Source organism: Heptranchias perlo, chromosome 27, assembly GCF_035084215.1.
Source record: "Heptranchias perlo isolate sHepPer1 chromosome 27, sHepPer1.hap1, whole genome shotgun sequence".
Classification (NCBI taxonomy): domain Eukaryota; kingdom Metazoa; phylum Chordata; class Chondrichthyes; order Hexanchiformes; family Hexanchidae; genus Heptranchias; species Heptranchias perlo.
Window position 1 is genome coordinate 15,227,698 of NC_090351.1, and position 10,670 is coordinate 15,238,367.

Below are 10,670 nucleotides of genomic sequence, written 5' to 3' on the forward strand. Positions count from 1 at the left end.
TCCCATAATCTTTTCTGACTCACATGCTGCAGATGCTGTCAGCACACACGTCTTACTTGCTCCTCTCCCCACTCCACAACTCAACCTGTTTCCCTTTGTCATTGCAGAAAGCCAAGAACACGTGGTGGCACCGTCCGAGGAGGAGGAGGAGGATGAGGAGGGGGACACTGAAGCCACACCATCACTCGATCTGACACTTGCTTCCACCACTCAGAGACTGACACTGTGCGTCCTTTAGAGGTTAGGTTAGAGGAGGGATCTGCACGTGGTGAGACACCGAGCACAAGTGCGCAGGAGCCGGGGCGGAGGGAACGGATACCACAGGTGCCAGCTCGCCAGAGGGCAAGGCTGCTCACTGGTTCTGCTGCAGAGGAGTCTGATGATAACTTCGATGGGCCAGGCTACAGAAGTCGGCTGATGGGCGTACACCACCAAATGCTTGGGGCACTGGAAAGCCTGCCAGAAAGCCTGCGCACAGCACTCCAGCAATCCGTTCTCCAGCTGATCACCAGGATTGCTGAGGCACCGCCCCAGGAGAGTGGCAGTGGCATCATGGCAGTCGGACCTGCTGTCCTCTCAGGACGACAGCATTCCTGCTCCCACCCCTGCCACTCCCCTGTTGTTGCCTCTCGGCCAGCCAGGCCAGACTGCTGCAGCCCATGTTGCGATGGTGCAGTCTGAAGCAGGGCCCTCCCGGCCCAGAGCTGCTCGAGGTCGTCCTCCAAGGCCATCTGCACACTCCTCCATTGAAGGCCAGTAACCTCCCACCACCCATTCTTCAGCCACTGGGGAAGCACCTCGTAGGAGCACTAGGATAGGTAAAAGCACACGAGTAAAAGGCACTAAGGGAATGCACAAGGGAGAATAGTTCTGTTCTGTTTGCATAATTTCATTTATTCATTGAGAAATGAGACTTTGATTTTGCATTTGGTGGTGGTTTTTATTTACGCAATGAGCTGAGAGGGACACCGATGTGTAATCAGATGGAGGGTGATTTGATTGTCATGTGAGAGCGGAAAGATGGGGAGTGTAGGACTGTTGGTGAGTTGGGGGATGTAGTTCAAATTATTGATAGCAGGGACTGATCAGGCGAGCACGCAGAGCCCTTGCAGACAAGGCGTGCGGTTCCTGTTGCACCCTTGTGTCTTCCTCCACTTTCTCTTCCGGCTCCACCCCCCTCCTCTTCCTCCTCAGCCTCCTCCTCCTCCACCTCTGACTCAGGGTCTTCTGCAATCATTGGTGGCAAAGGCTGATCCCTCGTGATGGCGAGGTTGTGCAGCATGCAGCATACCACCACAAATCTGCCCACCCACTCAGGGGAGTACTGCAGGGCTCCTCCAGACTGGTCCAGGCAGCGGAAGCGTTGTTTGAGGAGGCCACGTGCGTGTGGCAGCATGGCTCCCATTATAGACCTGCTGTGCACATGTGCATGGGTTCCTGACCAGTGTCATGAGCCATGGCATGAGGGGACAACCCTTGTCGCCCAGTAGCCAGCATTTGACTTGCTGTGTCGGGTGAAAGATAGCTGGCACATTGGACTGCCGCATGCCGAAAGCGTTGTGACTGCTCCCAGGGTCGCGGGCATCGACCTCCATGATTCGATGCGTGTGGTCGCACACCAGCTGCACGTTGAGGGAGTGGAAGCCCTTTCGGTTGACGAAGACGGCTGAGTTGATGTGCGGGGCACGCAGGGCAATATTCGTGCAGTCAATGGCACCCTGCACCATGGGGAAGCCAGCAATGCGGGCGAACCCCCATGCTCACTCGTTCTGCTCCACTCTGTGGAGAGGGAAGGTGATGAACCTGTTCCTCATCTGGTACAGTGCGTCTGTGACCTCCCTTATGCAGCAGTGCACTGCGTACTGCGAGATGTTGCACATATCGCCAGCAGAGGCCTGAAATGCTCCTGAGCCGTAGAAATTCAGCACCATGGTGACCTTCACAGTCACAGGCAATACTGTCCTTGCCCTGCTCTGAGGCTGCAGTTGTGGCCACACCAGTTGACAGATCTCGGTGACGGCTTCCTTCATGAACCTCAGGCGTCGGATGCAATCCTCCTCGGTCATGTTGAGGTAAGAGAATTGGTCCTTGAAGGCCTTCATTGGATAGGGCCTCCTGCTCAGTGCCCTGCGCCTCCTTGTCCTCCGTCTCCTTGTAGCTTGACCTGCTATGCGTGGCCTCTCCGCATGCTCCCAGTCGTGCTCAATGCCCAGAGGGAGTCCTAGCAGATCGCCCATGGTTGACAGGAATGTTGTTCAACCACGGTTGTAACTTTCCAACCCATAAGGCAGAACCTGCCAAACCACTCTCAAATGTAGCCCAGGAACTCTCAGTAAGAATAGGGAGCTTCAAAAAACACTTCCTATTCCTCCAGCAGCCAGAAGCAATAATCCAGCAACTAACCTGCAAGACCTGCATGGCCCCTTAATCAATGCTGGTGGGTGGGTCCTTCAGTAACTGTAAGACACGTTCAGATGGTTGGGGTTATGACTGTGGGTTGAGTTGAGCGTTAAGGTCCAAAATGGTGTCTGTTACTTTAAATCAGCATTGCACAATGATTGCATGCATTTTCTCCCTACTTTACATGCTTCCAGCCTTCGGTATTTGCGCATGCTCTAACTCCTATATCAAGATGGCATCTGGCGCACATCACGCTGGAAATGTGCGTGCACATCCAAGACGCCATCTTGGATGTCAGAGTGGCCATGTAGCGCCGAAACAGTGGGCGCTACACGGCCCAATTTAGCGCCCGTAGTCTTTAGCATTTGCTGAAGCTACTTCCTTATGTTTTTGCTGTAGGTTTCTTACCAAGGCATTTATACAGAAACCCCTTCTCTTGTGGATAATAGTAGCAGATGAAGACCGGTTCGCTTATTTCTTTGCTGAGCTGACATGTCAATTATTTTCAAAGTTCTGGACAGAAGCATCACCAATTCCTCTGCCCATTCTTGTTGGGACAGAGATTCCTCTGAATTCTCTACTGAATAGTGCGCTAACAATGGATGTTCCACTCACCACGCACTTGCTATTGCTGGATGGATATTCATGCTCATGTTTTGCAATAACCCCACTGCAGGAGCAGCTCAACCTCCTCCCTGATATGAGCAACAAAGCACATGAGGAGTCATGTGAGCAGTGCGTGGGATTTCAGAAGATTTGCATTTTATTGCAATTATGGAAAAACTTTTCATTCCCAAACTGCAGTTTCTTTTTCCCCGAGATGTGCCAAACAATTACGGATTGCTGTTAAGGCTTTGATGTATTGGGTTATGGTCTCAAATTCCAGTAAGAATGGTCAGAGAACGTGCTGCATCTTCACTGTAGTGTTTAATACATTATTACTCACATTCTGTACTTAAGCCTTCATCATGACAGGATGGTGGTGGAATGTTTAGATCAACAGAGCACGCTATTGATGGTGGATGCCACCATTGTTGCTCCTCCTCTAGATTAAGGTACCCTCGATTGGCCAAATTATGTATTAACTGGGCAATTAACTTCTTCAAGATATAATTTATTGTGTAGAATCTTTTCTTTCATGGCCACCATAATTTGAGTCTCCTCGCTTTCTAGCTGTGAACTGATGACGTGCTTCAGCACAGTTGGTGTTTCAGCTCTCATTTATCGATTAGTATTTCTACTCTCGTTTATTGATTAGTGTTTCAGCTCTCATTTATTGATGCTGTTGTTCTCTAATGTATGTAATAGGAACTTGAGGGTAAATTTACCAGTTCTATGTTCCCAGCAGACAGCCACATCCAAAGAGAGTGAAGGTTGGAGAATTAGTGCTACCCTTTGAGCAGAGCACCTGCTGGGAGTGAGGGATTGGAGATTTTACCCTTTAATCAGGAAGTCTGAGTAAACTCAGGCTAGAACTGTGAAATAGCAAAGGATTTCATTGATGTTCTTTGCAGCGAGCTGGTTTGTAGTTAAGCAGACAGTCCATCTATCTTTTTATGGCAGCATCTAGTGCCCAGTACAAACCATGCATGATATAAAAATACTTAGTGCATCTTGTATAGAGTCAAGATTCCTGGGATTAACCTGGGTCACTCCTTCTGTAGTCTGCCTTTAGGCATCAGGGTATGAGTTTATACATTAATGACAATTTTAAGACTAAAAATTCCCATTGCTTTTACTTGTGCATTGGCAGGTAAATAATGAAGATATTTAAGCTGTTTCATGACGTCATGAGGAAGTTCCTCTGAACGTCCTCTCCAACCACCGGCGAAACGAGTGTGCAAGTTCGTGACTGCGCACATGCACAGTAAAACCCCGAAATCGCAAACTTGTTCCCATTGATTCACCGGCAGATTGACAGTTATGAATTAAAGGGCCACCTACGCTAAAATCAATAAAATCAGGAAACATTCGTAAACGAAGATGCTTATGCCACCAAAAGGTACACTAGAAAATACCAGCCCTACACTACTTTTTAAAAGTGCGGTAAAAGGTTAATGACTGCGAAACAACAAAAAATTCAATTTTAAAAATGTGGAATGTCAAATTACTCTTATTTTGATATTTTTGATCGTTAAAAAAAACTTTTAACTTCTGTAAGTTTCATTAAATTAAATCATTTGCTTGGCTCCTTTATAAGGTATGTTAAATTTTTATTTACGCTAACATAGACAAGTTCACTTTAAATGAATGAGTTTTACTTGCCTGCTTGTGGGCGGGACTTCTCTTCCTGACCGATTCCGTGGGCGTGACTTCCATTCCTACAGAGTCCATCGGTACGAAGGAAAGGACTGCTGAAATCACAGCGCTGTGTGCCATTTTAACAGGTGCGTTCTCGTCAGCTAGCAAAGGCCTTATTGAACTTCAAATGTCGGAGTCTGATGACGTCATTCCGATCCCAACTCTATTTTAACTCCGGACAGCCGTGATTGGCGCCTGGCATCGGCCTCGTCGGGAGCACTGGGTGTGACGGATGAGCAGGCCCGGAAGGGTTCCGAAAAGATAAGCAAAATTTATTTTTGAGATGTTTCCTCATGGGCCAGGAGGAGCTGGAGGGGTCCTCCGTGGGGTCCGAAAGGAAATCCAGGCCCCGTTCCTCCCCGTCCCTCCAAACTCGATCGCCTCCCCCCCCCCCCTTTCCCCCTCACCACTTACCTGACTGCCAGGAATGGTTCCTGTGGGTCCATGCCCTCCTGCCGCACTCGCCCGCCATCTCCTCGTCATTGGCGCCAGGTTCGGGCAGGAGTTGGGCCTAACTTAGTTAAACGAGAGGCAGGAGTTACAATGTCCCGGGCTTCACGTCGGTGGACCAGGGTGAGCCTGATCTGGCCCCACCGACCCCCACCCTAACACCCAAGAGCCACTGCAGCTGCCTAACTCACCAGTAAGAAGCATTCCTGCACCAAACATACAAACAAATTCTTGTATATGCACATCTAAAAGAATAAGATCACTGCCCAAGGTAAGGCTTATTTGGAACAGATTGTGCTCTCGAGCTCAGAACTGCATCAGTATTCTGTTGTTGTCATATTACATTCTCACCATGAAGCCAGTCTGCAGCATCAGGACCAGTGTCTGGTGAACCCGGGACTAATGCTGAGTTTTGTTTCGGGATCTCCTCCAAATGCTGATCGCCAGCAATTCATTTTTCTTTCATTGTTGTTGCTGGTTCCGTGCTGTGGGTCGAGGTCCACCAGGATTGAGGCTGTCAGAGCTCAATTTAATTGGAACCTTCAAAGTGAGAAGAATTTCCTTCTCGAGGTCTCAGGTGGATTTGAATCAGAGCCCCAGCAGTGGTTGAACTTCACAGCTGTGCAGCAGGCAGGTCCAATAGTTTTCAATGATTACCGTATCAGTGTTTCAAGACCGCCAGAGTGTGTGTTGAACAGGCACCTCGTGAATGTAATTTATTATCCTTATTAAATAAGAAAAACCGAAAGGTTTAATGAAACCTGCCATTTGAACAATGTTGTGAGGCATCATTTTGCTGATTTGGTTATTTGGCTGTTTAAATAAGTTTGAGCCCTGTTTGTGGTGGGCGGGAAGCTCCCGCAGGCAGCTGAGTGCGAAACCCTGGGCCATTTTAACTCCTGGGCCGCATTACAATATCATGGGCTAGCTGTCCTCCTGATTGCCTGCAGAATCGGGCAACTCACCCATCCCCTGCTCCACGGGCTATTTCCAGCACGACTCCCGACTGTGCTTAAAGCAGGGATGCAGTCCCCACTTTCATTTCCTGTGTTCAAATTCCCTTTAAAGTGCTGGTTTAATGAACTTTTATAATTTGCTGTCAAACTCAGCAATAATCGTTTAATACCGTAAAAGGTCAGAGTTGTAAGTTTTAAAAAAAAACCGAGCTCCCGTGCCTCCTTTATTGGCTGCCTGACAAAGATTTATTGTGGTGGCAGTACGGCTCAGCAGGTATTTGTTTTTTCTCCAAAAATCTATATCATTAAAAATGACCCAGGAGTTACAAAGCATAATTACACCCAGAACATATGTTGCTGTTTCTTCATCGTCACTGGGTAAATATCATGCAATTCCCTACCATTGGGGGAGGAACCATCACCACAAGGACTTGCAGGAGTTCAAGGAGAATACCCACCCCCACCTTCTCAGGGCATCTAGGGATGGTGCAATAAATGCAGCCTTGCCAACATTGCCCACATCTCAAATATTAAAAAAACATTCAGTGTACCATTGACTTATACGAACATACAAACAATGACGGACAAGAAAAGATCCTTCTGTTCATCCAGCCTGTCCCACACAAATGCCCTTAGAGTGTAGATGCTTTTCATCTATCTCATTAATATTATTCTCAGCTGTGCATCACTTCGGCTTAATATCTCCCATCATATGTTACAAGGGCATTTAAACGAAATTCAATCATTTTAAGAGTCTATTGCTAAAGGACTCTGCATTCTCCCCATTTAATGAAGGTTAAATCTCATCCTTAGAGATGCACCCTCCCATTGACCTATCCATATAGTTGAGACTCCATTCCATCTGTAATCTTCTGCTAAAGTGTCAGCATGTGTTTCTTTAAAGCTACAAAGTCTAATTCATGTTAAATAAATACTGGATGAGTTCGTTCAAAGGTTAGCTGCTGTCAGGCAGGAGATCAGAACTTTGGTTTGTTTGTAGTAATGTAGTCAATTTCTGACTCTCTTCAATTGTTCGAATCTGACACCACATTGGTAATGATTCTGACTTTATTTCACACAAGCAAGAATCAATACATTACAGTATTTAAGCAGTGGTTTACAATGCACAACTGAGACTTATATTTCCCCGTTGTCCTTTGGGTAGAAGCCTTGACCCAGTTCCCTGTTCCTTCTCTCCTCTTTCCACGTCACCCATCGGGTGCTGTCTCTTCTCCTCTACGAAATCTCTCTCCCAAATCACTCTTTTTATCCTCACTGCTGCAGGCATGCATTCCTTAACAAAGTTATTTTTTCCCTTTCTTATCATGTCCTCTAGTCCTGCCTTAATCATGTCCAGAGAACAGAATGTACTACATTGGCCTTGGTTGATCAGGGATCACCACAAATAATGTGATCAAACAGCTATTTCATGATTTAATTATTCCTGTTTTCTCCCTGTCTGGTAGCTACCACATCCTCCCTGTCTGTCCCATCATTAGTTTTACTGTTAGGAAAGCAGACCAAGCATTGAGTACAATGGGAGTGTTCTAAAGTAATCAAGACACCCTTGATAAGGGTTGCCTGAGAGCATGTGGTCAGAAGTTAATAGAATCAAACAGCAGTAATGAAAATATGCCATGATTTTAAAATGACACCCTAACACAATTTATTACATCAAAAAGCCATTTCCTTACAGTAAGGTCACTCAAGAGTCTGCAGATATTGGAGCTCAGGTAATTTATGTTCCTGGAGAGCTTTTCCAAGCATTAGAAATCACTGCCTTTGTTTCTTTTTATCCTTTTTGCAAGTATGGCACAGAAAATTGCATTAGGTGGTATGTGATGTCTAAAGTGTAATGGACAGGAAGCAGGTGCATTTGTGAGGGGTTTTATTAATATTATTGGTGGATCTCCTATGGCACTGCTCATAATGTGTCAGAGGATACGTTGTTTTATGCCAGGGCCACTGATTTATTGTGATTGTATCAGTCAAAGCTTGATTTATTACACAGTTTTGTAGGAGTGTTAGTGATATTTTTGGGCTTGAATTCCGAGATTATATGTATATTTGTATGAAAACTGTAAGTCAGTGGCCTTGATTATTGTTGAATGTTCATTTAACTATGCAGTTAATGTTATCATTTGTGCTTTTTAAAGCCCAGGATATAGAGGAAGATGAGAGTGAGAATGTTCTAGGTTGCAAGTAAGTGGGAGATAAGTTGTAGGAACTGCATGTAGCGGGGAGGGGTGACCATGTAGATTAGCACTGTTGGGACAGCAGTCCTAAGGTCTGGGTGCATTGGGAGGTGGGTCATGGGCTATAGAAATATTGGTGGAGGGATGCAAGAATCTGAGAGAACCAGGAGGGAGATGGGATGTGGGAGCACTGGGACCAGGATAGCGGGATCTTGTAGAAGTGGATTTGGGAGACGACATCAGCATTTGGGAACACTGGAATGAGGGTGCAGAGTATGGTAGCAGTGGGAGAGTGTAGTAGCATTGGGATGGTAGTGGCAGGTGCGAGAACAATAGGAAGGGGTTCCTATGTGTGGTGGTAGTGGCAGGGAATTCTGGGGATGGGAAGGGAGAGTTTGTAGGGTACAACTGACAAAAATGCAGTGGTAGAGCTTTTTTCAGGGTTGGGTGGGGAGTGGAGGGAAAGCTTTGTGAGCTGAGTTTGGGAGGCTGGGAGTAGTGAAAGGCAGCAGAAGGACACAGGGAGTGAGGAAAAATGCAAGTACTCAGGGCAAGAGTAGAGAGAGGTGGTAGGAAGGAATGGTAAATGTATGAAAGTTCGGAGTGTGTGGGGATGGGAACAAGTAGGAAGGGGTGAAGGATAATGAATTCCCTTCACTCCCCAGAAGTATAGAAAAAAGGTTTTCCCATCACTGGGTTGGGGGAAATCTGTATTATTTAAATATTTAGATACTGCTGAGCCCCCAAACAGTGAGAGAAACAGTGTCCTGACCAGTACCAGTGAGAGGCCACAGTGAGGAGGGAGCAGGCAGGTGGCATTGTGGACAGTACTACTTATGTTGGAGACAGAGCAAAGAAAGGCACAATCAGAGGTAGCAAAATGAATGGGTAGGTTTAATCATGGTAGGAAAATGTGAGACAGGCATGACAGAAATAATATGACAGGAACATTGTACAGGAAGTAAATTGATGCTTGCAAGAAGTGTGTGCTAGACTTTTAACAGATGAATGTACTTCTTCTCAGATAGTACACTACCAGATTTGTAGATAAGCACAGCCTGCTTAAAAATACCTTCTATAATTGGCCACCTCAACCATTACAACAATTTGCAGTGAACTAGAAGAAAGAGTTGGTATGAAACATTTCACAGAATCTTTCCATTCAATGAGCAATATGCATGAAACTGTAAAACCCTGACTAATATTTCTCTGTGAATCTCAACACTCCTGAAGATGAAGAAAAACAAGTTGTTCGTTTGACGTTGGTTGACTACGACAAAAACAGCTGCTGAGAGTCATTTCTGGCCACATCAAGGAGCGAAGTGCCCTTATAAGGGGAGGGTTTCATCCGGTGCTGGAAGAGACAACGATAAGAATTATGTTTTTTCTTGTTTGCTAGATAAAGTTGGCCAGTCACCTCAGAAAATAGGGTAGATGTAAAAAAAGACATGAATGCTGCAAATCTGAAATACAAATTCTGACAAAGGTTCCCCCCAAAATATAAGCCGATCTAAAATAATGATAGTTTTTCACTTAAATTCTATTTATAGAAGTATTATATTGACCTTGTAAAGAAAAACCACTGTAGCTGTATATTCCTGGGTGGTATGTAATTCTTAAGACACTTGCAGTTCTAAAGCAGCACAAACTATTACAGCACTGGGAGGGTCATCCACCAGTCACTAACCTCAGCCTGAAATTACACCATAACACTATACAAATTATTGGTTAGACTGCAGTTAGAACATGGTGTTCAGTTTTGGGTGCCTAACTTCAGGAAGGATGACAAGGTCATGGAGAGATTCATTAAGATGATGCCAGGAATGAGGGGCTTTAGTTCTTGGCAAACAATCGGTGGGCACCTCAAGAACATGGTCTGTACCTTCGATCCGGGAAACCAGTCATAATATAACGATGCATATTTTCATTTGGAATAGACCGTGTCTATTAGTGGCGCCCTCCTCCTAGGGAGACATTTGTAGAGTGTGTTGTGTATAGGTCCCATTGGTCTGTTTCAAAAGAGCAAAGTGTTAAATTGCCCACGGCAGAAGTGCAATCGGATCTGAGAACTCTGATTAGGCAGCTCATTACCATTGCCCAATCTCAGACAGCTGATTGGCTCATTGTCCTTTTGCGGTATAACCTATCCGATGATGTAATTCACTTTGATGTTATTTAAATGTGGAATTTGCAGAGAAGGGGTAGTTTTAGTTGTGTGTGCTGTGCACAGGAATGTTTGCCTGATGGTGGTTTGGTCTGGGTATTGATTCCTATTTCTTTTAGCATTGTGAGATTCAGGGAGAAGGTTCTGGCAGAGATAATCTGGTTGGTAATGAGGGTGTACGCCTTTCTGTCGGGATGACGGCTA

At 45.7% G+C, this 10,670-nt stretch overlaps 1 long non-coding RNA gene across 3 annotated transcripts in view; it reads left to right on the forward strand.

The window, feature by feature from the left end:
• Positions 1 to 10,670, forward strand: part of LOC137344678 (uncharacterized) — a 62,079-nt gene that overhangs the window by 36,803 nt on the left and 14,606 nt on the right. Inside the window, exon 1 of one of the 3 annotated variants that reach the window (XR_010968430.1) lies at positions 4,733 to 4,787. The exons of 1 other annotated variant lie outside the window; for it this stretch is intronic. This is a non-coding gene — a long non-coding RNA (uncharacterized lncRNA). Of the gene's footprint in view, positions 1 to 4,732; positions 4,788 to 7,704; positions 7,841 to 10,670 lie in introns of those variants that run through there. One more of the 3 variants, XR_010968429.1, reaches the window with a different exon arrangement.